General features: G+C 38.6%; 3 pseudogenes; all 3 read left to right on the top strand.

Moving 5' to 3' along the window:
• The first annotated feature begins 10,711 nt into the window (after nt 1–10,711).
• On the top strand, nt 10,712–12,099 carry LOC149238947 (uncharacterized; annotated as a pseudogene).
• Nucleotides 12,100–12,625: 526 nt separating this feature from the next.
• On the top strand, nt 12,626–13,591 carry LOC149238946 (callose synthase 3 pseudogene; annotated as a pseudogene).
• A 9,353-nt stretch (nt 13,592–22,944) lies between these two features.
• Nucleotides 22,945–25,572, top strand: LOC149238945 (GDSL esterase/lipase At4g10955-like; annotated as a pseudogene).
• Nucleotides 25,573–26,871: the final 1,299 nt, after the last annotated feature.

Raw genomic sequence — 26,871 nt, 5'->3', positions numbered from 1 at the left:
CAAGTAAAGAATCTTTATAAGCTGGAGGTAGATGATTGTGCTGCATTGAGTTCTAAAGCAGAGATGGTGCAGAGCCAAGATGTTGGCGAGCTATGGCATAGAAGATTGGGCCACTTGCACCATGGGGCCTTGAAGATCATGCAGCAAATTTCTACCGGACTTCCCAAGGGAAAATTGGAGCAGACAGATACATGCAAAGGTTGTACCTTGGGTAAGTATGTGAAATCTTCCTTTCAGGATCGAGACAGTAGAGTTGGAGCAATCCTAGAGCGAGTTCACAAAGATGTTTGTGGACCATTCTCTACAGCCTCCGTCGCTAAACAAAGGTACTATGTTATTTTTATTGATGATTTTTCTCGTAGATGTTGGATCTACTTTATGCAAAAGAAGGATCAGACCTTCTTGAGGTTTTGTGAGTTTAAAGCCTTGGCAGAGAAAGAATCTGGAAAGAAAATAAAAGCCTTGCATAGCGACAATGGTGGAGAGTATGTCTCCCAATAGTTTAAGGACTTTTGCGTAGTAGAAGGAATTAAACGGGAGTTGAAGGCACCCCATAACCCATAGCAGAATGGGGTGGTTGAAAGGAAGAACAGATCGATTGTGGGAGTAGCTCAAGCGATGTTGCATGACCAAAGTCTACCACTTCATTTGTGGGATGAGGCATGCAATAGAACAATATACTTGCGGAACAGAAGCCCGCACCATATACTGGGAATGAAGACACCTATGGAGGCCTTTTCCGGGAAGTGACCAGATGTGAGTCACTTCAGGATCTTTGGATCATCAGTTTATTGCCATGTGACCAAAGATGCTCGGGAGAAGCTAGATCCAATAGCTGAGTTGGGGATACTTGTGGGGTACAGTGATACACCCCACAACTATTGGGTGTTCCTGCCTACCAGTCAGAGGACAGTGGTACGCAGAGATCTGAAGTTCGACGAGCAGAAAGCCATGCGAGTATCACTTGAGAGGGAGCTCAAGTTGCATGCAAAGGAGGAACTTTCAGTTCCTAAGGAGGAGGAGCCTCATATTGATGCAGAGCAGCCGCATGCAGAGGATCCGGGAGTGGAGACATCCACTCATGCTGAGTCTTCCAGAGATGGGTGGAAATGCTCAAGGGAAGCTGACAGGTTGATGATGGATGAGCGAGAGAATGTGGGACAACCATCTTCTCAGCGCAGATAGAGGAGATCACCCAAGTGGTACACTGGTTACATGGCCCTGTGATCTGATATTCACCTTATGAGTGACATCAGTTAAAGATTTATTAAACTTAAGGTATTACAGACTCATGTGCTGGTGTGTGTTCTGTGTTATTGAAGCAACGGATCGATCAGATTGCCAATGCATAGAGAATAAAATGGAAAGACAGCATAGAAATACAATAAGCAACACAAAGACACAAACAATCTTAATAAGTAGTTCACCCTATTCTCTAGGGCTACGTCTCCGGTCCAGCTTTCAGTGGTGACCTTGTTTTATTGTGTCTTTAAGCAAAGAAATTACAATACAGGGACTCAATGTGAGTTCTCCTGAAGCAGGTTTTGCTTGCAGGGTGGTTTCTTGGATTCCCCAAGCCACTTGGAGTACACAAACTCTTCTTCTTCCTACCAGCTCTGTGACCTTTTGGTCTACAGTGGAAAGAGCCAAATGTGATGCTCAGTCCGGACAGATTCCTCTATGGGAAGGCTTGAATCTTCAAGCTCTCTGCTGCTCGATGCTGCCTTTGGTCAGCTGGGCCCTCTGTCTCCTTCTGTTTTGCTTTACTGTTCTCTGTGTTCAGTCCTCCTCTCAGGGTTCACTGTTACACTTCACCTCTTGGCTTTTGTCTTTCTCTCTCTAACTTGACTTCCCAACTCAATTGTCTTCTTCCTCTGTTCATGGCTTTATCCATTCGAATCCTATGCCTGTTCGGTTCCTCTTCCGCCTGCCGATTCACCTTCTGCAGCTGCGGTTGGAGTTCCCTATGTTTGGCGTCATCATGAACGCTCAGGGAGTGTCCACTTGTCCTCCTCTAAATGACACCAGCATGCTTCGTCGGTTCGTTTCTTCAGTTACTCCATGGATGCGTTCTTCCTCCACCGTGGCAGTCAAACAGATTCCAAATCCCTGTAAAACGCAGCTTAATTCCCTGTCAATTCCGCTTCCTCCATCGGGCGCGATCTTAGCCGTCCGATCTGAGCCCTCCAGATCCGACGCCATACGCACGTTTCACACAGTTGACTTGCTCGACCGATAGCGCGCAATCAATGGCGGTTTTCTCTCACCTCCGCTTGCCACGCATTGATCGGTGTATGGAATCACTCCGCTTTTGTCCAAAACCTCTTACCGTTCAAGGGCGTCCTGATCAAAACCGTCGGTTTCCAAAGCGCGGGTCCCGCCATTTGTGTTTAGCGCTTTTTCCCTTTTCTGCCTGTGGTCCTCTGGTTCCCCCATGCGATCGAGTGCTCGGGCTTTTCCTTCATGGCCCTGTACGCCTAGTGATGCGCGATTAGTGCTAAGCGCTAATCGCGTATCAAAAATCACTTCCTTTTCCCATTCTAGGGCTCCCATGGGCTACTTTGGCCTCTTGCACGGTCTCCATGGACCTCGATCAACGCGCTTTGATCGAGGTCCTCATCGTTCCACGTCGGCTGCCATTGCCACTGGTTTAGGGTGTTTTTGATCACTATTTTGGATTTCTTTAGAGATTTGTTTGACCTGATACAATCATGGTTCTTTGATAGTCTTTCATGGATCTGATTCAGATCATGGCCTTCCCACTGAAAAAGCTTTTGGACCACCAAAAGTTGGTTTTCAAGCATCGACTAAGTGAGGATACTGTTTCTTCACTTGTCCAATCTCAATCCACTTCACACTGCTCGGCTTTGATCCTTTGAGCCCAATCCTGAGGTACTCAAGTTCTCCCCTGCGCATTGTCCTCACCTTCCTGTCCAACACTGTGTCTTCCTGCAACTCATTGAGGTATTCAGGTAGCAGGTCATCAATAGAAGGCAACTGACTTTGCTCTTCAGGGTCCTCAATCATTGAAGGTTCAAACAATCTCAAGCAATCTGCATTTACAACTGAGTAGATGTGCATGTAAGCTGGTAAATCAAGGCGAAAAGCATTTTCACCAATCTTCTCAAGTATCCTAAAAGGTCCATACCTGATGGGCTTTAGCTTTTTACCTTCACCTTGCATCCTGTCTTTGCTGATATAGAACTAGACTTGGTCTCCAACTTGAAAACTATGCTCCATCTGATGCTTATCATGCCTAGCCTTATACTTGGCCTGGCTCTTTTCCAACTATTCCTATACTGCCTGGTGAATCTCCTGGATCTGTTCAATGAACCTAGTTTCCTTGTCCACATCACTGTGTCCATCAACCATGGTATCTTTACCAAAGACAAAATCCAAAGGAGACCTTGGTGTGAAACCAAAACAGGTCTCAAAAGGAGATCTCTGTGTAGAAGAGTGTTTGGCTCTGTTGTAAGCATGCTGCACATAACACAAGTGTTCATCCCAAAGCTTAGGATGTTTACTACAATATCCTCTCAGTAGCTGGATCACGGTCATGTTTACTACTTCTATCTGGCCATCTGTTTGTGGATGAAAAGCTGTGCTTTTCTTCAGTTTGGTGTCCATCAGTTCCCATAGATTCGACCAAAACTTTCCCACAAATCGGGTGTCTCGATCATATACAATGGAAGTGGGTAATCCAAAATGAAACCATACATGTTCAAAGAACAATTTTGTAGTCTGTTTAGTTGTGATCTGTTTACTACAAGGTATCAAAATACACATTTTGTTGAACCTATCCATAACAACATATATATAATCATGACCTTTCTTAGATTTAGGCAGTCCTCCAACAAAATCCATGGAAACACTTTCCCAAGGGTGAGAAGGAACTAGCAATGGAGTGTACAAGCCTAGTTTCTATTGCTGGGCTTGCTTTTAGCACACATGGCACACCCTCTTACATATCTAGAAACTGTCTCATTCATTTTCGGCCAATAGCAGAATCTTTGCAGCTGTGCAACTATTTTTCTTACCGCAAAGTGACTTGATATCAGAGAAGTATGTGCTTCCCTAATTATCTTTATCCTCTTAGTTTGTGGAATGCAGAGTTTCCCACAATGGTATAAGAGTCGGTCCTTTATATGATAGTCCAATTCTTCTACTCTTTTGCCTTGACTCAAAGTTGCATATACATCTTTAAAATCCATATCCTGAGCATATTGTTCTATGTAGCTTTCATGTAGCATAGAAGATGCATTTATAATGGGTCTAGATAACATGTTTGCAACCTTGTTATGTACGCCCTTTTTATATCTGATGACTAAGTGAAACTGCTGTATAAAACCCATCCATCTGTAATGTCTTGATTGTTGCAACTTAGTTTGGGAGTGTAGATATTGAAGTGGCTGATGATCAGTATGTATAACTGTCTCTTTGCCCATTAAGTAATGTTTCCACTTTTTCACACTCTGAACTAATGCGTACAATTCTTTATCATATGTAGGATAGTTAACTACTACATGATTAAAAGTCTCAGAATGATAACATATGGGTTTGCCATGTTGTGTCAACACTGCTCCCATGGCATAGTCACTGGCATTAGTTTGGATCTCAAATGGTCTTTGCAGATCTGGCAGTGCTAGTACAGGTGTTGTACTAATTTTCTCTTTCAAGGTGTCGAAGGTTTTCTGATGTTTGCCTCCCCACTGAAACACCTTATTCAATCCTGTTAAAGCCTGTAAGGGAGCTGCAATCGAGGAGAAGTTAGAAATGAACTTCCTCCAATATTGTGTTGCTCCTAGGAAGCTTCTCACTTCTGTAGCAGACCTGGGTTTAGGCCAGTTCACAATGACTACCACTTTAGAGGGATCTATTTTCAATTCACCTCCCCCTACTATATGACCCAATTAGTTTAGAGATGTTTTGCCAAATTCACTTTTTGAGTCTTTTCAAAACATCTAATGTCTGCTTAACATGCTTCAAATGTTCTTCCCATGTTTTACTAAAAATCAGAATGTCATCCAGATACACAATAACAAAATCATCAAGAAAAGGTCTGAGTACATCATTCATTAATCTCATGAAAGTAGCAGGAGCATTAGTTAAGACAAAAGGCATAACCAGCCATTCGTACAATCCCTGTTTTGTTTTGAAAGCAGTCTTCCATGCATCTTGTTCTGCAACTCTGACTTGATGGTATCCATTGTGCAAATCCAGCTTGGTGAAATAAATAGCCTCTTTCAATTGATCTATAAGATCATCTATGTGAGGAAGGGGATACAGATTCTTGATTGTTATCTTATTCAGTGCTCGGTAGTCTATGCACATTCTCCACGAGCCATCTTTCTTTCTCACCAAAACAATTGGTGACCCACATGGTGATGTGCTAGGCCTGATGAAGCCCTTCTCGAGCAACTCCTGCACCTGCTTCTTGATTTCAACATTCTCTAAAGCAGACAACCTTTTATACCTGTGGCTGCTATAGTTGTTTCATCTCCCGAGTTTGACCCCAGATCTCTCTGAAAAGCTGCAGCTGTCTTCTTCTTCTTGCCCTCGGACTTCTTCGGTCTCAGCTCTGGATGTAGAATCCAACAATGCTCATCATCATGACCCTCATTTTTACAGTGAGTGCATGAAGCTTTGGCTTTCTGTGCAGTGTTAGCCTTCCTTGATTTCCACTTCTGTTTTCTTTTCTCCTTGCTCTTGCTTACAGTGGGTTGGGATGGTTCCCCAACTTCTGGATTGCCATTCTTCCCTCTAGCCTCTAGATGAGTAGCTTGTACATATACCTCATCTATACTAGTGGGATTAAACATGAGGATGGTATGCCTCATGTCACTGTGTAGACCACCAATGTACTTCAAAAGAGTCTTTGGTGAGTCTAATGAGATACCCAACATCAATGCTCTCTTTCTGAACTCTTGAGTATATCCTTGCACACTTTGCCCTTTCAATTGTCGAAGAGTTTGCCAACTCATCATGGCTTATTGCATGTAGGCCAATGGATAGAACTTCTTTTTGATTGCAGCAACAAGTTCACTCTAGACAGAGATGGTCTTGCCATGTCTTTTCATATCAGCTTGGGTTCTGCCTTCCCACAAAACCAAGGTAGTTCCTCCTAGGCATAGGCTTTCTAGCTGAATCTTACTCTTATCTGAGTTTATGTTCTGTACCCTGCAATACACATCAATTTGTCTAATCCAGTTGTCCAACTTTTCAGCATTTAGCTCTCCATCATATATAGGAAAATCAAAGTTAACATCTAACTTTATCAAATATGCTTTCTTATTATGCACATGGCTATTAGGAGGTGTGAGAAAGTGTTCCTCTTTCCCCTTTCCTTTGGAGTTTTCATGGAAGTGAGACTCATCTTCTTCTTTCTCTTGCTTAGAGCTTGATGCATCTTCCACCTTTTGCTTTCTAAAGTCTTTGTACATTTCTTCAACCATAGACTTTATAGCTAGGAAACTCTCTATGAATTGAGGATCTGGCCCTACAGAACCTTCTTTTGACATGGTCTTTCGAGGATAGACTCTCCCATTTTCAGGATTAGTTTCTGCCAACTCTCCTTCTCCTAATTTGAGCTTTGATCTTGTGAGCATTCACAGCTAAACCAACACAAGCTTTTCTAACCTTACAACCTAGAGCTCTGATACCACTTGATTTGATATTCACCCTATGAGTGACATCAGTTAAAGATTTATTAAACTTAAGGTATTACAGACTCATGTGCTAGTGTGTGTTCTATGTTATTGAAACAGTGGATCGATCAGATTGCCAATACACAAACAATAAAATGGAAAGACAACAGAGAAATACAGTAAGCAACACAAAGACACAAACAATTTTAATAAGGAGTTCACCCTATTCTCCAGGGCTACGCCCCGGTCTAGCTTTCAGTGGTGGCCTTGTTTTATTGTGTCTTTAAGCAAAGAAATTACAATACAGGGACTCAATGTGAGTTCTCCTGAAGCAGGTTTTGCTTGGCAAGGTGGTTTGTTGGATTCCCCAAGCCACTTGGAGTACACAGACTCTTCTTCTTCCTACCAGCTCTGTGACCTTTTGGTCTACAGTGGAAAGAGCCAAATGTGATGCTCAGTCCAGACAGATTCCTCTATAGGAAGGCTTGAATATTCAAGCTCTCTGGTGCTTGATGCTGCATTTGGTCAACTCGGCCCTCTGTCTCCTTCTGCTTTTCTTTACTGTTCTCTGTGTTCATTCCTCCTCTCAGGGTTCACTATTACACTTCGCCTCTCGGCTTCTGTCTTTCTCTGTCTAACTTGACTTCCCAACTCAACTGTCTTCTTCCTTTGTTCATGGCTTTAGCCATTCGAATCCTATGAATGTTCGGTTCCTCTTCCGCTTGTCGATTCATCTTCTGCAGCTGCGCTTGGAGTTCCCTGTGTTTGGCATCATCATGAACGCTTAGGGAGTGGCCACTTGTCCTCCTCTAAACGGCGTCAGCATGCTTCGTCAGTTCGTTTCTTCAGTTACTCCATGGATGCGTTCTTCCTCCACCGCAGCAGTCAAACGGATTCCAAATCCCTGTAAAACGCAGCTTAATTCCCTGTCGATTCCGCTTCCTCCATCGGGCGCGATCTCACCCGTCCGATCTGAGCCCTCCAGATCCGACGCCATACGCACATTTCGCACGGTTGACTTGCTTGACTGATAGCACACAATCAACGGTGGTTTTCTCTCACCTCCGCCTACCACGCATCAATTGGTGTATGGAATCGCTCCGCTTTCATCCAAAACCTCTTATCGTTCAAGGGCTCCCCGATCAAAACCGCCGATTTCTAAAGCGCGGGTCCCGCCATTTGTGTTTAGTGCTTTTTCCCTTTTCCGCCTGCGGTCCTCCGATTCACCCACGCGACCTAGTGCTCGGGCTTTTCCTTCATGGCCCTGTTCGCCTAGCGATGCGAGATTAGCACTAAGCGCTAATCGCACATCAAAAATCACTTCCTTTTCCCATTTCGGGGCTCCCAGGGGCTACTTTGGCCTCCTGCGCGGTCTCCATGGGCCTCGGTCAGCGTGCTTTGACCGAGGTCCTTGTCGTTCCGCGTCGACTGCCATTGCCACTGGTTCAGGGTGTTTTTTATCGTTGTTTTGGATTTCTTTAGAGATTTGTTCGACCTGATACAATCATGGTTCTTTGACAGTCTTTCATGGATCTGATTCGGATCACCCTGGTTGGGGAGTGTGTAGAGTCCGAACCTTATTCTTTCAAGGAAGCAGTGCAACAACCAATCTGGGTTGATGCAATGGTAGAGGAGTACGACTCTATCATTCGGAACAGTGTGTGGGATGTTGTCCCAAGACCTCAGGACAAGTCAGTGGTGAGTTCCCGATGGCTTTACAAGGTCAAGCAGGCAGCTGATAGCAGTGTTGAGAAACATAAGGCAAGGTTTGTTGCCCGTGGTTTCTCGCAGGTCGAGGGGATCGACTATGATGAGACTTTTTCTCTTGTATCAAGGTACTCATCTATCACATCGATGTTGGAACTATCAGCTCAGATGAGTTGGAAGATCCATCAGATGGATGTGAAGACAATGTTCCTCAATGGGAAGATTGAGGAATAGGTGTACATTGAGCAACCAGAAAGTTTTGAGACCTTCGATCGTGAGTCACATGTGTGCCAACTCAAGAAGGCTTTGTATGGGCTGAAGCAAGCACCTCGTGCTTGGTACACCAGGATCGACAGCTATTTCACGGGTTGGGCTTCACCAAGAGTGAAGCAGATGCGAACCTTTACCACATCATGGTAGAAGGTAAGCCATTGATCATTGTTCTTTATGTGGATGATCTGATTTTGACAGGTGATGATCAGTTGATCAAGTCTTGCAAGGAGGACCTTGTAAGAGAGTTCGAGATGAAAGACATGGGTCTTATGCACTAATTTCTAGGCATGGAAGTGTGGCAGAAAGATGGGGAAGTATTTGTGTCTCAAGGTAAGTATGCCAATGAGATACTCAGGCGCTTCCACATGGAGAAGTGCAAGCCCATGCAGACTCCTCTAGCTGGGAACTGGAGGAAGGAGGATGCTACTTCAGGTGAGGTAGTAGCTGCTACTGTTTATCGGCAACTTGTGGGTTCACTAATGTATCTAGTGAACACACGACTAGACTTATGCTTTGCGGTGAACCAACTGAGTCAAGCTATGGTTTAGCCTACCAAGTTGTTTTGGAAGGCAATGAAGCATGTGCTGAGATACCTCAGAGGCACATCTTAGTATGGATTGTGGTACAGACGGACAGAGGGAGTGAAGCTTCAGGGCTTCACAGATGCAGATTGGGCAGGGAGTCCATCAGACCGGAAGAGCACTTCTGGAGGAATATTCAACCTTGGTTCAGCTGCAGTTTCCTGGTACAACAGGAAACAGAGGTCAGTTTCACTTAGCTCAGCAGAGGCTGAATACATGGCTGCCAGTCAGGTAGCATGCGAGGCCATTTGGATGCGGAAGATTCTAGTGGGATTGTTTGGTCAGAGAATGGATCCAACTGTGATCTACTACGATAATCAGAGTTGTATCAAACTCTTTGAGAATTATTTCATGACAGGTCCAAGCACATTGATATCCAGTACCATCATCTTCAAGACTGTGTGGTGAAGAGGATCATGTTGTTGCTGTATGTTTCGACCGAGGAACAAGATGCAGATATTTTGACTAAGGAATTGTCAAAATGCAAGTTCGAATTCCACAAAGACAGGATTAGGGTGACTGATAATCCCTTTCTTGTTGAGAGGGAGTGTTGAAAATAGCAACAAGAAATGCTAAAAATAGAAGTTCTAAAAATAACACTGCTATAAATAGCATTTCGGGATACATTCCAATTTTAGTTAGTCCCTGAACTAAAATTGAGAATTAAAATTCGAATTTGATCTTAGCAGCTGTTTGTAAAATAATTAATTAATTCATCTTGAGTTAATTAGTTGTAGAAAATCAAACATGAAGTCTATGTGAAGACATGCACAATTTTCCCTTTGATTGAGGAAGTTATCCCTTAATTAAAGTGATGAGGATGAGTTGTACTTTGAGTTGTAATTAGTTAGCTCAGTTAACTGAGTTAAGTCCAGTTAGATTAGTTCCAACAGTTTGTTGAACTAATTGTGAGTTCAGTTAGTTAATGCATGCATGCATGTAACTGCTGCACTTCAGATAACTGAATATTATCTCATAAATAACTCATGCATGTCAATTCAGTCAGAGACCCAGTTGAGATCAGATGATGGGACAGTGTACTATCAGTTGTAGGAATATTCCATGGAGGATATCTCTTGCATGCAGAAGGAATTCATTCCTTGGATATTGCGCAATTACTTTTGAGTTTGATGAGTGTGTGATGAGGCCAATTCACACAAGTGGCAACATTGGACCCCAAGAGAAACTGTGCAAGGAAATAGGAGGCTTAGAGGGCTGAGGGAAGGCATATGTTGTGTCTATTCAGTTTGTGAGTTGTATAGCTTGTGAGCTAATGCTTTGTGTAATCTGAACATATTTCCACTTGTATGATAATAAAGCGATTGGGGTTTTTAGCTGAGGCTTTCCCCAAAGTATTCTTCTGCGTTCATTTGTGATTGATTTCTCATTCTCTGTTATATGTGTTCTATTTGATCTTGCTCAAAATCCATAAAGCTTACGCAAGTTTGTTTATAGAAGCAGATCAAGTATTTTGCTTTAGTATATTGCATTATCAGGTGATCTACAATGGGAAATTCTACAAATTACGTTGAAGGCATTCTCTCTATGAAATTCGGTGTGCAAACATTGTTCATTGCGTTGTGTTGCTTGACTGCAGATGGTCAGAACAACACCCTAATGCATATCAGCATACAAGAAATTGGTTCTGGCCTTGTTCCCTCACATCGATTCCTTCCTTCAACCGTTCCACACTCTTGTTGTTTGATTCCTACCATCTAATTCAACAACAAATATTTGCCTGTTAGAAAGGAGTGGGATCAAGAACTACTGGAATATCCACCTGAAGAAGCGCTTGTTGTAGATGGGAATTGACCCCGTGACGCACAAGCCCAAGTCCGAATCAATTATTGCACCCAGTGCTCAATCGTCTAATGGGTCGTCGAATCTGAGCCATATGGTGCAGTGTGAGAGTGCGCACCTGGAAGCTGAATCGAGGCTGCCACGCGAGTCTAAGCTTAGGTCTAGGGGCCTTTGGTCTGCCCACTTGATAAATGTTAATGCGAGCTAAGATTTATTCAGTCGATTGCAGAGAACCAGTCCACGGTTCGAATCTGATAGGGAAGAATCAAAGATTCCCGGGTTGAGCTCTGCTGGGGGCTTTGATTGTATGAAAATAACACAGAAATGGGACAAGTTTCAGGATTTGAGGTTGGGAACTAAGTTAGACCAGTGCAATTTGTCTGCTTTGGGGGGTTCATTGGGTTGTTTTAATGCACTGGAGAATGAGAACTGAGCTAGTAAGACAAGTTATCTTGGCCTTCTGCAACAAGCTATGTGCCCTTCTGCTTAGGGCAGTAAAATTCTATTTAATGAGGCCAAGAAGTTGGTGGAGAGCTAGAAGAATAGGCAGGCCACCCTTCACTGGAATATTTATCACATAGACCAGTCTGAGAATTGTGATGAAAAGAAACCCACTATAGTTTCTGAGAAAGCTCACAGCGATGTCCAGAGCTGCAACCATGAAGAAAATGTCGAGCCAACCGATAGCCATCACGAGCTTTTGTTGTCCTTTGTTATGTTAAATGACGGGAATTTCTCCAATGCGAGGTCATATGTTTCCGAGCTCACCAAAACCGAACAGGGTGCTGATGCCAGTTATGATAAAGTGGGGAATTCTAACAATATTCTTATCGAGTTTCAACACATTCATTCTGATGAAATTAGTAGCAGTGGTGGGTTCAAGTCTGGTTCGAGCTACGATGGTTTTAACGTTGATATGCTTTTAGATCTGGTAGTGACTCCCCCCTAATGGCTATGTTAACTCTGGCTGTGGCGAGAATCGATCCCTGAGCAAGTTGTTTGTTGACGATAATAAATAATACTGGAGCCATATGTTCAGTGTGTGTAATTCTCTTCCTAATGGCAACCATAGTGGAGTTCAGAGTATCTTCTAGGGTCATTTTATTGTCTAAAATTAGGCTGAGATCAAATGAAGGTGTGCTCAGTTTTGTACACAAGGATTTATATATTTTGTAATGTAGTTGTGTGGTGAACTATGAATGGTATATCCATATCTTCATTCTCAGAATTGTGCGTTGCACGCTATGTGTTGTGTGTGTTTTTGGCACACTGTTTGTAATTGCAAACTGTGTTCAACATAGGAGCAAAGATGAAGTGTTTCTAACGGAAAGGGTGGAATTTAATCCCTTATAAGTTAAAGCTTGAATCCATATATTTGTTGGGAATAATTAAATTATATTCGCATATTATGGGATGTATTTAGAGCTAAATGTTTGTTAGTTCTCAACTCTTTAAATTGTTGGATTTCATAAAACCATATAAATGGTTTTGTAATTATATGGAATAGTTTGAAATTTACTAATTAATTTGGTTTTGTAATTATATGAAATAGCTTGAAATTCACTGATTAGCGAATGATTTTCCAAAGAAAGCTTGTTATTTTCCTTGTTAAAAAAAAAAATGTCTTCGTGGTCATGCAGAGGCTTCTTTACTTTCTCTCTTGGCACAAAGACACATTATTATGGCTAGCCATTACTTCATAGTGGAGAAAAATATGGAGTTGGGCATAGTTTTGTTTCCGTTGATGCCAAGTTTGTGGATAATTACCACTTTTACTCACTTAGTCACTTTGTCAAAGGACTTGAGTTGATGTTTCTATTGATTATGTACAATTTCTATGGCCAATCGTGTCGTAATACTCTTGCATACTCTCGCTTATCTCTTTATCACTTTTTCCATGTGGTTTATGGTCGAGACATGGCTATTTGCAAGTTTCCTATTTAATCCTTCTGGATTTGAGTGGCAAAAAATTGTAGATGACTGGACAGATTGGAACAAGGGGATCAACAGTCGTGGAGGTACTGGTGTGCCACAGGAAAAGAGTTGGGAATCCTGGTGGGATGACAAACATGAGCATTTCAAGTATTCAGGTTTGCGGGGATGGATTTGGGAAATCTTGTTATCACTTAGATTTTTCCTTTACCAATATGGAATTGTTTATCACTTAAACATTGCACATTGTAACAAAAGTGTTCTGGTATATGGACTATCTTGGTTTGTCATTGCAATTGTTTTAGGGGTATTGAAGACTGTAGCGAGGGAGGCAAAGGTTCAGTGCAGATTATTAACTCATTTTTCGGCTTCTGAAGGGGCTCTATTTATTGGTTTCGTTTATGTTTTCATTATTTTCATAGTTGCTGCTTACTTGTAGCCGACTTGTTTGCATGTTTCCTTGCATTCATGCCAACTGGAAAGACCTTGTTGTGGATTGCACAACCCTGCAGGCCTCTTTTACTTGATTATTACTTTCCACATTCCCCACTCCTCCTTTTGGCATTCCTTTGCACCTCTTCGTGCAATTATTGGTTTTATAATCTTGTCCAATGTTTTTTAGTCTTCATATCAACTTATTCCATCCTGTCTTAAAATAAAAAGAAACAAAAATTTAAATTATCAAAATTCAATGAAATGAATATATATTTTTATGAGACTTCACCATATTTTCTTATAAATTTTATGTGAATTTGCAATATTTTGAAATTGGGCAGATATAGAGCAACAATTATAATAACATGGAGGATAATCACACCCACTATAATTTCCTGTACTTTCTATTACAGATTGAAGTAATGTTGTGGACATGTTTTCTGCATTTTACAAAATATATTTTGTAGAGAACCAGGTATGAATCAATATTTATATTATGATGAAGGATAAATACCCTATCAAACAAAGTGTTTCTCCAATATCTTAGGTTTATTAAATTAGATCAAATCTTTGAAGAATGAAGGATGTACTAGAATTTTTTCCTTAAATTTATTAAAAAGGATCTGATCTTTGCAAAATGAAGATTAATCACTGGAAGGTGTTGGATAATTCTCCTTATCATCTTTAAGATACTTCACATATCTCAACAACTCTCAAACCTTTTTGTTTTTTTCATGCATTATCCTATTTTCTAATTGGAGAGCATGGAACTCCTATATATTTATGTCTGTCTTAAGAATGGTCATCAAATTAGGGAAGATAAATACACTTTCAACAAGGTCATATTCGGGGGTAAAGCATTCTAAAATATTTATAATAGTCGATGCAATGTGTTGATGCAATGCTCCCACCTTGTGTTCGAAGCAATCGATCTCTCCATGCAAGGATGTGAAACGATTCATGTGACCATGTGGCATACAAACTCCGCTATTCATTTTGGAAACTGAAAATTATGATTTTTATTTTTCTAAATTTTTAATTTAGTGTCAATGTCATTGTGACTAAGACTAAGAATATTCTAAACTTATCAAATCAATATCGTCTAAACAATTTTGCATTTATAAAGAATTGAAATTCCTCAACTTCAATCCCAATATAAACGACCCCTATAAACGTAAAAATTAAAAGTAATTCAACTTCCCTAGCTCTCTACCCTTTTGATTTCTCCATTGATGAAGTATATAATCTTCTTGGTGATTGATTGATCGAGTGAGATTTACAAAACAAAATAAAGCATTCCATTATTCAAACATTTATCTTGTTTATGTGAAACGTACATCCATTCTTAGAGATAATACTTTGAGGTATACATCAACTTGTTTGATATGTGTATACTCGTCTCAACAGGTTTGACATGCTATATTACAATTCAAAGTCATCCATAGGACATGCCATTTCGCAAGCTTGACTTGAAAGAAAAAATTGTCTATTAGGCTCAGCCTTGTCCAAGCCATTACTTCGATATGAATCCATGAACATAAGAACTATTATTGTTTATTACAATAGAAATGTGGTAAGGGACACTCCAAACCTTTTCTTTCTCAAGGCCATATTGTATCTATCGAATTTCATCATCATTGATCACACTTTTGGTTATTATTAATGTTCAACATAATCAAAGCATGGATGATTACCTCATTGGATATTATAACCTTAAAGAATTAAGACACAATCTTAGATGAAAAAGAAAAGTGAACATGATCAATCAAGTTCTTTTACTCAAGTTTTGATGGGGTTCAACATATGGACTAATTACTCATTTTTCGATAGGGTTCAATTGATTCCTTAATGTTATTAACTTGGATGTATGAATACTTCTTAAAAATATAAATTAATCATATAATTTTGTGTTAAATTTTTTATAAAGAATAGTTGGATGTTTGAATAAGTTACACAATTTTAGATGAGTATTATCATTACTTTTAACCAAATGAGAATTTCTAGAGAATCCATAATTCACTATTACACTAGATACAATATGGACCTCAATATCCAGATATTCAGCTTACTATTGCCACTATTACACTAGATACAATATGGACCTCAATATCAAGATATTCAGCTTACTATTGCCACTATTTACCTCAATATCAAGATATTCAACTTTTCCATATTCCTTTGAGCTTATAAGAATTACTAGTCAATATTTTCATCTTGTTCAAATTTTTGTCACATATGTTAACATGTTTCGAGAGAATAGAACCGAAATGGAGGGGAAATTAAATCTGCTAGCTACCACTCTAGCTATTACTATGAAGAAAATGCTTTAAAATATCATAACTTTCTTTTATTTTTCATTGATACATAAATTTTATAAGCCCTTGGAGCCATGGTAATTATAAAAAAACTACATTTATAAATATTTAAAATAGCTAAATATATTTTTAAGAGGGGGAAATCATTTTAAAAAAGAAAAGAACTGCTCTAAAAACACTTTAAAAAACACCATTTTTTCTTCAAGATTAAAGAAAAGAAATTTAAAAGAAAGAAAACTTATTAAAAAAACTACTCTTAAAAATCTAAAAACTACAAACAAAAAAACAAATTTCAAAGTTAAAAAAAAATAAAACTAAAAAATTGAAATAAAATAATTAAAAAAAAAATTATTAATACCAGCCAAGATCCATCTTAACTCGGAATCTATCAAGTGTTGAGTGCAAAACATGAGGAAAGGTTTGCACCTGGAGAGATTTTTTATCCCTCTCGACACTTGATAGATCTGGAGTTAAGATGGATCTATGCTAGTTTAATATATATTCAAAATGCATGGCAGTCACTATTCTCGTGTCTTCTCAAAACTTAGAGCAGTAGAAAGCTTTTACATGGGATCTACCAAGCATTTAAGGGATAGATTTTTTTCACTCTAAAAGTGTTTTGCACCTCAAGAGATTTGATCTCTTTATGCTTTGTAGATCTAGAGTTAAGATGGATCTATGTTGCTTTCATATATAAACTTTATAAAATTTTGACTATCTTTAAAATAAAATAATTGTATCCTATAAAATTTGGTTAAAAATTGGAAATTAAAAAAAAAATGAAGGATGAAAAATTAATTCATTTACAAGATTTCACCCTGAAAAATATGAAAAATTAACTGTTTACAAAATTTAACCCAAAAAAAATATCATTTAAATCATTTACAAAATGTAATCCCCCAAAATATAGAAAAGTAACCATTTACAAATCTTAAATATCATAAAAATATAATAGAGAATTTATATTATTAATATAAATAATAAAATATAAAACAAGTGTAATATGGAGCCTGCTTGGTATCTGCCTCTTATGCAAAAAGTACTCGATAGCTAAATTAAAGTAAAAAGAATAGAGAACTAAAATTGCATATATATCATCTTACAACAATAAGGCAATTACATTTACGTCAAATAATATAATAGATTTTGATGCATTTGTAAATTATTTTGCAACAAACATTTTTGTTTGAGGGTATAGACAAATGCTTTCAACGCACTACATTCAATTATTCTCCTTTGCATTAACTTGTTCCTTCTGCCTTCCATTTTCCTTCCTGAGTTTGTCTATTTCTGCAATAGCTATATCCAGTTCTTTTTTCTTTTGATCAACTTTAGATACATACCTTTTACTAGATTCCTTTAATTGACTTGCCAAATCTTTCTCTTTCTACTCCACTTCTTGTTCTTGGAGTTTCAATAGAGCAACTTCTTCTTTGAGTGTACAATTTTCTGACTCTTTGAATTTTCTAGCTTCTTCTAACTGGATTCTAAGATTGCTGATAATTTCCTTAGATTCTTCATTCTTCTTATTAAGTCTTCTGACATGTCCTTTTGCTATCTTCAGTTCTTCTTCCAGAAATTTAGCCCTTTCCTTTTCACTCTTGAGTTCCTTTATAACTCTGACAACTTCATTTTGAAATTTGATTTCACTCATTTCTTCAACTTCTTCACTATCATCATGGTTTGATTCCTTGATATCAGGATCCACATGATTATCAACATCTATATCTTGACCTGCATGCTTCTTTGAGTAGATATTATGGAGCCTTTCCCAAAGAATTTTGGTCGTTGAGCATTGACCAACTTTTGCTTTTACAGGATCTGGTAGAACATTAAAAATGACATTCATGGATTTCATATTGTACCTTTTAGCTTCGTTAGTAGATGTGTTTCTAGAAACAATAGATTGACATACATCATGAGCTTTCAGATGGACTATCATTCTAGATTCCCATGTCCAATAATTATCTTTATCAAATTCGAGAGCCGATGTACAATATTGATTTTCTTCAAATTTAGAGACTGTTACAGTACCTAAAACTTCCTTTGAACGCTTGGCGACTTTCTTCTTTGATTTTCCCATTTTTGTACTTTGAGATCTGCTTTCCAATTGTTAAGATGCTACTGAAGGAACCTACTCTGATACCAATTGATAGAAATACTGAGGGGGGTGAATAAATATTTCTTAGAAATTAGCACTTTATCAATCTTTTTCAGAGCATTAGTTAATATTCACCATTATTATTATTATTATTTAGTATCAAATAGAAAAATGAGTATAAAACACCATACAACAATGCAGGAAGATAGAAACAGTGGACACAATATTTTTAGGTGGAAAACCCCCTTCGAGTCAAAAACCAGTAAACACTTATTATTAATTGTCTTCTTCTCTATAAAATAAATAACTACATCATGTTCTCCACTCCAACTGAAGGAGGCTCCAACCCCCTGATTTATAGGATCGAACCTATAGGATGCTACAACACCCTAGATCTCATGCCCCAACCTGATGGATGCTCCAACACCCTATATACCAGTTGCAACCGATGGATGCTCCAACACCCTGTGGTTTATCATTATATTTTAGCCCTTGTAATAAATAATGTAATTGTAAGACATGTTATTCATGTCATTTTCATTGTTCATTCCTTGAAAGAATTATTATAAGACATGCTCTTCATGTCAATACCAAAACAGAAAAATTTTGAAATTTCAATTTTGAATTCTTGGCTCCAAACTTGTCAATTCAACGCTCCCTCGAGTCAAGTCGGCCTCAGTGAAGAGACACACCCATTCGGACGGGAAGAATGTTGTATATAGAGCATTCAACCTCCTCCATGAGACACCATTCAATCTCTCACACAAGAAGACATATTCAGGGCATCTAACCGAAGAAGAAGGAAAAAGAAGGACAAGAAGGACAAATTCATCTCAAGAGCATTTCTCTCTCTCTCTCTCTCTCTACTTTGCAACATGGACAATTTCTAGGTAGCAGGTCAAATTTATGGGTAGATTGTTCTCGCAGCAGGTTCAATTTTTTGGGCATATTCTGGGAGGCCAAAAGTTGTCCTAGATATATCAGAGAGGGCCAAAGTTGAAGGGCAGAAGTTTGGCTTGACAAGAGGGTTGTTTGACCAAGTTTGACCATAGCATTGTTGTTTAGTTTGACCTCATATTTGAATAGTAGTATTAGGTGTATCTCTTGTTGAACTGAATAATTTCTCTAAGGAAAAGGTTGTTGGGTTTTCCCCCCAAGTGGGTTATCCTAGGGTAAATATTGTGTTCTCTCATGCGTTGTGATCTCTATTGTCCTTGTGATTTTATGGTTAAATTTATGAAGTGTAATTACTTAATGATAAACTATAATTGCTGAAAGAAGATCTACATCATTAGAAGTACTATCATCAGTATTTCATAAATTAGGGCTTGTATTTATTGCACTTGAAAAATCAACATGGTATCAAAGCTTTGGTGAAGAATAGGAAATCGACATCACTCTTGAATAGCTTTGGTAAAGGGAGGAGAATTGAAGAAAACCTACATCTACAATCTAATTTTTTATTTATGACTATGGGTTCCTATATGAAGTTTGAGAACAAATTGGAAGGAGCTACAAATTTTAAGGCTTACAAAACAAGGATTGATCTCATCCTTGCAAAGAATGATCTCTTGGGTATTGTGAAAGGAAAGGTCACTGAACCCTCAGATAATTAAGGACAAATCAAATATGAGAAAAATGACATCACAGCTAGATGCATCATTGTGGACTCAATCAAAGATCACTTGATTCCTTATGTTGTAAATCTTGAATCTTCAAAGCATATGTATGATTCCCTAGTTAGATTATACACTATCAACAACATTGTTCAAGCAATGAGTTTGAAAAATTAGCTTCATGACGTTAGAATGATAAGAAATGATATGTAGTAAAAGGCTTTGAGAATACTACTCTCGCAAGATATGACTTTACTTCATGAAGGCAAAGGATAGAGTCTTCAACAAGTTTCAGGAATTTAAGGGTGAAGTGGAAAACTTGAAGGGAAAGGAAATGAAGATTCTAAGATCAAATAATCGAGGAGAATATACTTCCAAAGAGCTCATTGTCATTTGTAAAGAAGTTGGGATTAAGAGGGCTTTTATAGTCCCTTACAATCCACACCAAAACGGAGTTGTTGAAAGAAAGAACACAACCATTAAAGAATTTGTTAAGGAAATGATGCATGATCAATATTTGCCTATGTTTCTATGGAGTGAAGCATTTATGGTAGTTGTTTATATTTAAAATAGAATTCCTCATCGAATTTTAGAAGACAAGACTCATGATGAAGCGTTCATCGGAAAGAAACCACTGGTTGGAAACTTGAGAATATTTGGTTGTCCAATCTATATCCATGTACCTAAAGATAAGAGAAAGAAGCTAGAGCCTTCAGGAAAGAAAATAATACTTTTTGGATATAGTGATTCATCAAAGGCATAGAAAATCTATTTTCCAGGACATAGTTTGAAGTAAGCAATGATGTGACCTTTAATGAGAATATTGCCTATTGGAAATCTAAGGAAGTTCCCATGGACTTTGACGATGATGAAGAAAATGAAGATCCCAAGGAATAAGATTTAGGTCCATCCAATTCTTTAGAACATCTCATAGATTGTCAAGAAGAGCCAGAAGGGCTTAACAATCCAATGGACCTAGTTGTTGTTCCTTAAATCAGGAAAAGGCAAGCCTGGCTTAGATCCACTTTGCAGGAAGCAGAAGGGTGTGCAACACCACATGGTACCTTTATGGAAAGGAAGAAACTGAAGAGGTATTCTAGATATGCAACATTGATGACTAATATCATTGATTATGAACCTTCTACCTTTGAAGAAGCAGTTAGCCAACAAGTTTAGAAGGATGAGATGTTGGAAGAATATCAATCAATTATGAAGAATGATGTATGGGAGATTGCTCCTAGACTTGAAGGGAAGTCTGTGGTAACCTCCAAATGGATATACAAGATCAAGTATGTAGTGGATGGAAGTATTTAAAAATACATGGTGGTATTTGTGGCTAGAGGGTTCTCCCAGAAAGGAGCAGACTATGATGAGACTTTTGCTATGGTTGCCATATCATATACACTACTTTTAGAACTATTATTTCTATTACTTCTTCTTTGGGTTGCAATTTACATCAAATGGGCGTAAATATTGCTTTCCTAAATGGTGTGATTGAGGAAGAAGTGTACATAGAACAACCTCAAGGCTTTATGGTTCATGGAAGAAAGTCTTGCATCTATGGATTGAAGAAATCCTTGTATGGACTTAAGAAAGCACCTAGAGCCTGATACCCTTGAATTGACAGCTACTTGAGTAGACTTGGTTTCTCCAAAAGTGATGTTGATCCAAACATGTATATTAAGGTTGAGAAGAATGAACCTATGATTCTATTATTATACGTTAATGATTTCTTTCTAACATGTGTGGATCATCTCATCATTCATGTAAGATGAAGTTGGCATTTGAATTTGACATGAAGGATATTGTTTTGATGCGCTAATATTTAGGTCTAAAAGTGTGGCAAAAGCTTGGCGAAGTATTCCTTGGTCAAGGAAAATATATTATCAAAATCTTGCAGAAGTGTGGAATGATGGACTGTAAATTGATGGCAAATCCCATGGTGAAAAATCTGAGAAAGTTGAGAGAATCTGAGTCAGATTTGGTAGATCCATCTATGTACCAGAAGTTAATTGTCTCATTGATGTATTTGGTTAATACCGGGCCATATATTTTCTTTGTAGTGAATACTCCGAGCAAGTTATAGGTGGAACCAAGACATGATCATTAGATTGTAGGAAAGCATGTATTAAGATATTTGTGTGGAACAGTTGATTATGGTTTGAGATATGTCTCAAATGGTGATATACAGTTGCAGGGATATATAGATGCAGATTGATACATTTCATTTCATTAGAGAAAACATGGTTGGGGCTCTCACACGATGGGACGTCATTCTTCGGGTTAAAATCTAATGCTCATCTATCCAAATATGGCCCTTGAGTTCCCACAAAATACAACCCATTTCGGAAGCTCAAATCCCTATCTTCTTTGAGCTCGAAAAGTGATGTGAAGAAGCCTTTCTCACATAAAGCAGATTCGATTTGCCGCTTAACCAAAGGCTTCTAATTCCTATCCACCAATATATCAGAGTATTAGCGGATGGCTAGATTCCCATAAATTTCCCTACCAAGCCCCTTTCAGTAAGATTAAGAGTTGTAGATTTAGATCTATTAGGATTTACCTGAACCTTCAGAATACTTTCCAATCTCTTCACAAATTTCTCATTCCTGGTTTTAACTCCTTGCAATCCACTTCGAACCAGTGTGTTGAAGGCAACTGCAATAGGAGAAGATGTGGTGCATGGGTGAGGAGAAGCAAAAGAGGAGGGCAGGGGGATAGATCCCCCTACAGTGGATGTCATTGCGCTAAATCCTAGTTCTCATTTGGCTGTGTCTTCAAAGCCGAGGCACTATTCAATGCGACAAGCAATGTAGTCGACAACACAATAGCTAGAACTCTCCTCGTTATTAGCAAAGTAGGGATATGGCTTTTCAGATAGCTTTGGTTTTACAAAAATTAATCAATACTTAGAAATGAAGGCATAATAGAAGTGACACTTCATCTGTTCTTCTTGTATTCCAACAAATGAGCTATGTTGTGTTATTGCATAATTTGTTGTTTTCTTAGAGATATGAATACCATTTAAAACATTAATTTTTGATATGTTTCTTGTTGATTTTAGACTCTTTCTTAATTGCTCATTATACTCAAATTTTAATTTTCTTCATTTCATTTATAACATTTAGCTTTGTATGATTCTAAATTTATGAACGCCTAGAATGACTATATTAACTAGTACTACAAATTGGAAAGGTCCATCCATTCAAAAAAAGGAGTTACATTTTGATGATTGTATCCCAGTGAACCCATGTGCATTGACAGGTAAAAACCCACATCAACATGTTTTTATATTAAAAACTAACTTAAAAAAAAAATATTTAATAAGTTTTATGTTTAAAAAAATAAAAAATAAAAGAATACAAATCTTAAGTTAGTTAGGAAACCATTACTTTATCCATTTTGTTTGAAGATTCAAATTTTATCTCGCTATTATTAGATGTGCCAAAGAGTGAATGGGCTAGCCATTGCATTTTTTTAAAAGGGAGGGGCTAGTTCCCATCAAAAGCGTTATAGGGCCCTCTTTTATTACATTTATACATGTCGGACAAGCTGATAACTGTCACATCTGAATCCATCATATCAATCGGAATATTTGCCAAATCCATCACATCAGCTGGAATAATCGCCATGGAACAACATAGGCTGCAGCGCTGTAGCACGAAGGAGGTTCGAACGCGGGCGGGGTGCGAGTTAGCTGACTGCCCCGTTCACTAAAAAAATCCTATAATACTCAACGCTATCATCGTGTCCATTAGTACAATCTCAACATCTTGATATGGCTAGCGAAAATGCTTCATATAAATATAAATATGAAAACCTAATATGAATATGATATGATATAGTACATATTTAATGTCTATATGATATAAAATTTAATGTCTATGTACAAGTTTTTACAAGTTTTTACATATTATTGGATCCTTATGTCTACAAATCTTAAAAACTTATGAAATCATATAATGTGGCATTCATGTCCATTACATTTGAAGTTTGTGGTGAAAGTTTGGTTTTTTTTTCTTATGATTCTTAATTTCAGGCGTCATAGTTGTTATATTTTGCTTAATTTTTTGTATTTATTCGTGAATCAGAGAAACGTCATAGTTGTTATATTTTGCTTAATTTTTGTAATTATTCGTGAATCAAAGAAATATAGCTAAAAAAATGATATTAAACTTCATTGTAGATACATTGTTTACATGTTTATATTTAATAAGTTGCATATGCACACGTGGCTGATTTACACACCAAAAATACTTAAAGGAATTTACAAATAGCTTGGAAATCATTATATTTGAATATTGGTTTAATTAAGATTAGTTGAGGCTTATATTAATAAGATTATAAACATTTTTATATCAAAACCCATCGAGAAAGTGTAACCTTCTATTACCATGTTTTCGCATGGTTGTGACTCTACCTATTTTCACATAATGTTGTTGTATGGAAAATAGGTTACATTATCTCGATTAAAATTTGGGTGAATTTTGTTGGGTTGCTTTTTACTGTGAAATAATAATAATAAGAGAGATAAAGTAAAATTAATCATGTTTATGGAAAATAGGTTACTATTATCTCGATTAAAATTTGGGTGAATTTTGTTGGGTTGTTTTTTACCATGAAATAATAATTACACCGTAAGGTGTTTCCCTCTGAAATGAACTCCCCTAAATGTCTTTATGTCTTAATCTTAACCGTTAGATCTATTGTTAGACGATTCAACAATTATCTGCCGTCCAAAGAAACACTTTCATTCTCGGACTGACATCTGTTATATGCTTTTCTGTTTGACATCTGGCAGTCGATTCATTATCCCTCGCCGCGCATGCATCTGGCAAGCATGCACTGCACTTTGACTGCCTCACCGCATTCTCGCCTCATTTGCCTTCTGCGTGCCCAGAGGAGCTCTACTCAGCAGCTCGTACCTTCACCTTTTCTTTTGTCACTTACTTTGCTCACGCTAGGATGCCAGGTAATCTCTACGGCAGTTTCCTTGCATCAATTCTATCAAAATAAAATCTCCTCTGTTTCTGTACAGGAAGGATGAAAATTACAAGCGCACAGTGATGGCGTGCTTTATACAGGCTGCATATCTGCTGGAACTGGACAGGCAGGAAAAACGAGACAGAGATGCAGCGTTGGCACCCAAATGGTGGAAGCCCTTCAAATACAAGGTAGTGGAAGAATTGGTGGATGAGAGGGATGAATCCATCTTTGGAGCAAGGCTTGAATGGGACAGGTATGCTGCATTCTCTGATCTTCTGGTAGTGAGACCTAGTAAAGCTCCCAAAGGCAATAATAGCTCTCAGAGGGACCCTGCTGAGGGCTGCTACAATCAAAAGGGACATACAAGATGATCTGAGAATTTTAACAATGGAGGACCTCAGTGGCTCCTGTAGGTTTCACAGGACACTGGAGGCAGTCAGGACAACAATGAAGAAATATGGGAGCAGTGAAGTGTGCATGGCTGGGCATTCATTGGGGGCTGGCCTGGCTTTGCAGGTGGTGAAGGCCTTAACATTTGAGGCATATTTGTCGAATCTCATCTGTTCAATCCCCCTTCTATTTCATTGCCCATGGGTCTTAGAAGTATTGTTGACAAGTTTGGACTGCTGTGGAATGCAGTGAAGGGCGTGACGAGAGCTATTTTTCCTTCTAAGAAAAAAGGAAATAAGGAATTAGAAGGCCTTGATAAACAATCAGAGGATGGGGCAGAGGTGGATTCAGTTAATATTTGTCAGCAAATCCGGAAATGGGTTCCCCATCTTTATGTAAACAATAGCGATTACATCTGTTGTTACTACTCTGATTCTTGTAAAAAACGCAAGAACTGTGATGGGGATGAAGAAAAATCAATGGAGGTCATGCCAGAGGTCTCTGGTATGGATCGTGTGGCTGCCAAACTGTATGTGATTTCCAAGGGCCCCATGAAATTTTCGGAAGCTCATGGGATTCAACAATGGTGGTCTTATGAGTCAGAGCTCTAGATGGCATTCAATGGGAGTAAATTGATACAACAACAGGTTGGTTCCTTCATACAGCGTTCTCATCTGAAGACTGCCCTGGGATCTTAGCCCTAGTCATGGGTTCAATTCTCAGGGCAGCACAATAGGCCCTACCTGAAAACCCCCAAATACATATTCTTTATTAGTATTTGTTTGGCGTTTGTCCACCGCCGCTACCAGTTCTGTTGTGCATTGAAACACTTCTAGGATGCCAGGTAATCTCTACGACCCTCCGCGTCCATATCGTATAATTCCTGGCATTATCACGACCACACCAGGTTTTTTCTCGTTTGATTTGGTGCTACATTGGTTCTCCTCCTTTAGTCTGAAGTATTCTTGATGGGAGAAATCAATTATCTTGAACAGTTTATGGGGCTTAGAATTCAATTGGCCTGAACAGTTTATGGGGCTAATTATTTTAGGATTTTTGTTGAAACCGTCAATTTATTTATCACATTACAGATATCCTAACTTTCTGCTCACTTATTTTTTTCCTATCTTGCGGTGGCTAGGTTCTCGTCTGCCAGATTTTGGTGTTAGGGTTTCACGGCTGGCTCTGGAATCATGCTGCCGAAATCAGACATGGATTTTCTGGTCAGCTCAGCCATATAACTTTTATGAATGTGGCCATTCGGCCTGCCCCTTCTCTGGGTATTACGATTTTCTTAGTCAATCAGGATTCGAATGTTTACAATACTGCCTGAATTTTAATAAATATGTCTTCTTGTCTACATTCTGACAATATACTGTTTGGAGTATACGATTTTATGCGCAAATTTTAGTTTCTCTATAACTTTGAATTCTGGGTATGACGACAACTCTGGGTTTTCAAACCCTTCGGTTTTTATTTATTTAAATGGTGAATATCCTCCATGTTTTGTCATAGTCGTGTTCTCTTTCCTACCATTTTCACATTGCATGTAACAGTGATTAGGAACAGTTTGGCTTCGTCGATTCCCCTTCATGGTTCAGTTTTTTTTGTGAACAATACTTATTCACATTCCTTTTCTCCTTGTCTTCCAGGTCAAATCCCTTTCCAGCCAAAGACTGCACCTCCTGTTTCATCCTGCACCATCAAGAAGGTATTTCTTTATGGCCTAGACTGTCCCAGGTCTTACAGCTCCAGGCTGCCTAAACAGCTTGCCTTGCCTACTTAATTTTTCTAGAGAATCTCTCCTCCTGGAACCTAGAAGTTTATTCCACAAGCCTCTCTTGACGGGCCATGTTGCGTTGATACTCCAAAATTGGGAAAGATAGATTGCTCCTTTGGTGCTTCCTCTTTGTCCCCTATTTGATCCTTCTCTTGGGTCCCTTCCTACCTCTGGTGTCTTCTGTGCTTTACTATTATTTGGGCATTTACATATGCATTTCTTCTCCCCACCAATTTGCACTTCTCAGCAAATTCCTTGGCTCTCATGACAATTCCTCCTCATGGCTTTACAATTCCTGCGCAACAAGATTT

The sequence above is a fragment of the Pinus tabuliformis genome, chromosome 8 (assembly GCF_031772625.1).
Source record: "Pinus tabuliformis cultivar Carrire ecotype Pingquan chromosome 8, CPIR1, whole genome shotgun sequence".
NCBI lineage: Eukaryota > Viridiplantae > Streptophyta > Pinopsida > Pinales > Pinaceae > Pinus > Pinus tabuliformis.
Note: the sequence above shows the minus strand (reverse complement) of the source record. Positions and strands in the feature narration are given on the sequence as shown.